A 2,377-nucleotide genomic window follows, 5' to 3' on the forward strand; every position below is an offset into this window, starting at 1 on the left:
GTGTGTTTTAATCCAGGAAACAATTCCGATCCGATGACTATACAATTTTTTTAGTTGGAAAATGTGAAAGTGAACTCAAAGGCGCAAAGTTGCCAAGCATGAAACAAGTTCTGCAATTACTTTTACCTTCCTTTTATTAGCTCGGTATGTAACTATGTAATATTGATGCGCCTAAAAGATGCAGCTATTTCTATTCTCAAGTTACATACCTGATAACAGTTCGAATGGCAATTATAATAGGGAGGTTTTAGTTTTTTAAACTATAATTTTATTTTACAAAACGCGAGTGGTATAAATAAAATTCGGTGAAAGTCGGTGTAAAAAATACAATTGATGCCACCATTGATTTTTATCAAAAAGCAAACATTAATATGATGACCGCAACCAACTGTGTGAAACATTTTTAATGCCGCCACCTGCTAGGATTTTTCTATACCGAAAAAAGTTATACCCCTATTTTTTATTTAGAAATCAAAAAATATTTAGAGACTGCTCAAAACCCCCATGTATGCCATGAATTTTATATGGGGAAAAAACAAATTTCATAGAAATGGTATAGAATTGTTGAAAATCAATATTTATCCATCGGAAAACTCTATTTCTCTTTAGGAGATTCCCAATAATACCCAATTGTTTATTTAAGAATTTTTTAATGGAAATAGTTACCAGTTTTATAGGTCCTCTAAGACCCTAGATATAAAATGCAATCGGGGACCAATGAAAAATCGTTAGTAATAAAAAATGGTTAAATAAACAATTGAATATTATTATCTTGGGGAGGAGTAGAGTTCTTCGATCGAAAAATATGGATTTGCAAGACCCTATGCCGTTTCTACGAAAACTTGTTTTTTTTTTTAATATAAAATACCTGGAAAAAATTTAGCGCTTTGAGCACTCTCTAAATATTTTTGGATTTCAAAATAAAAAATAGGGGTACATATATTTTTTTCGGTATAACAATCCTAGGGGGTGGCGGCATTGAAATTCTGACTTTACTTTATTTTGGGCCACCCTAACGTACATACATATACATATATAACACCTCATGAGCAAACGACCCTATAAACATTTTGGCGAAGTTCGAAAATTACCTTCAATATCCAATATGCATATCGAACTGCGAACGAACTCATAACCAACCTTGGTGTTCCAACGTTCAGAGTAAATCATGATGGAATAAAGAAAGGTGTTATACGTTCGCTTTCTTCTTGCTCTAATCGCCATCTTGAACTCCCTTAGAAATTTCAATTTGCCGCTTTGACAAAGTACTTTTTATATCAGAGCGATTTTCATGAAAAAGTACTAAAAATGGTACTCACACAAGCAAAAGCATAGATCGACATGCATTGGCATCACTGATCGCCTTTTTCGTCTTTGTTTTTATCTCTGTTTCGTTGACAATCGGAGTTAAAATTAATTTTTATTAGATAAAATAAAAAATTCCGCATTTCAAATTTTTTTTTTGGAAAAGAATTACTCAAATCGTAAGTATTTTATGTATATCCGATAAAGAAACTATAAATAAAACTATTCCAAAGGTGTTTTGCTGTTTTGTGTGCCCGTGCATTCCATCAACTTGATCGGCTGCCAGCATTGTTTGAATTACTGCAAAAACATCGCTGCACTCGTAAGTACTTTTGCAAAATTTAATTAGGCAGCTATTAACGATTTTTTTTTCATAGGTTTTCACTTGCTTTGGTTCGCTGCCTGTGTACATCTTGGTGCCAGCTGCGGACTGTGGACCAACTTTTCGTGGCCGTGTGACTCTCGCATCGTCACAGTGTGTCTTCCGCTTCTCTGTCTGTGGGACCACTGCATCGTAGGTTTCTTCTGCTGCTCCACATGTAAGTACTGTTGCAATACCAGTTGGAGCAAATATATGTAAATGGAATTATTTCACAGGTTTTCGACTGCTTCGTGTTCCTTTGTTCATCTGGCTTGTACATTTCTGTCGCTGCACTATCAGCTTACCATCATCTACTTTAGAGCCATCTTTCCACCACCGGCGTATTTTCGACGTAAGTTAACCTTTATGATTACAAGCCTTCTAAAGGGTTATAGATCATTTATGCATACATTGCACTGCATTGCACTCCATTATATCTGCGTACATCCACCCTTGTTTTTTTAAATATTCAAAATGATTTGCTAACTATAATTTGTTTGCTAATTTTGTACAAAAATATGGTTCATACTACAAACCAGAGTTGTGAAAAATGCATTAATTTTTTAATGCATAGCATTTTAATGTTAATGTAAACAAGTAAGAAAGTCTAAGTTCGGGCCTATATATGTTTTCCACCTTTCCGAAAGCTGCCGCTACTGATAAGCCGAGGTGTATAAATTTTAAGTAAATTAGCGTCCTTAAATTTCGAAA

At 34.3% G+C, this 2,377-nt stretch overlaps 1 protein-coding gene across 5 annotated transcripts in view; it reads left to right on the top strand.

The window, feature by feature from the left end:
* The window catches only part of LOC118749585, a 119,185-nt gene that overhangs the window by 48,651 nt on the left and 68,157 nt on the right, over positions 1-2,377 (top strand). The gene's annotated exons all lie outside the window — the stretch shown is intronic.

The sequence above is a fragment of the Rhagoletis pomonella genome, unplaced genomic scaffold (genome assembly GCF_013731165.1).
Source record: "Rhagoletis pomonella isolate Grant_MI unplaced genomic scaffold, Rhpom_1.0 Rhpom_scaffold_00021, whole genome shotgun sequence".
Lineage (NCBI taxonomy): Eukaryota > Metazoa > Arthropoda > Insecta > Diptera > Tephritidae > Rhagoletis > Rhagoletis pomonella.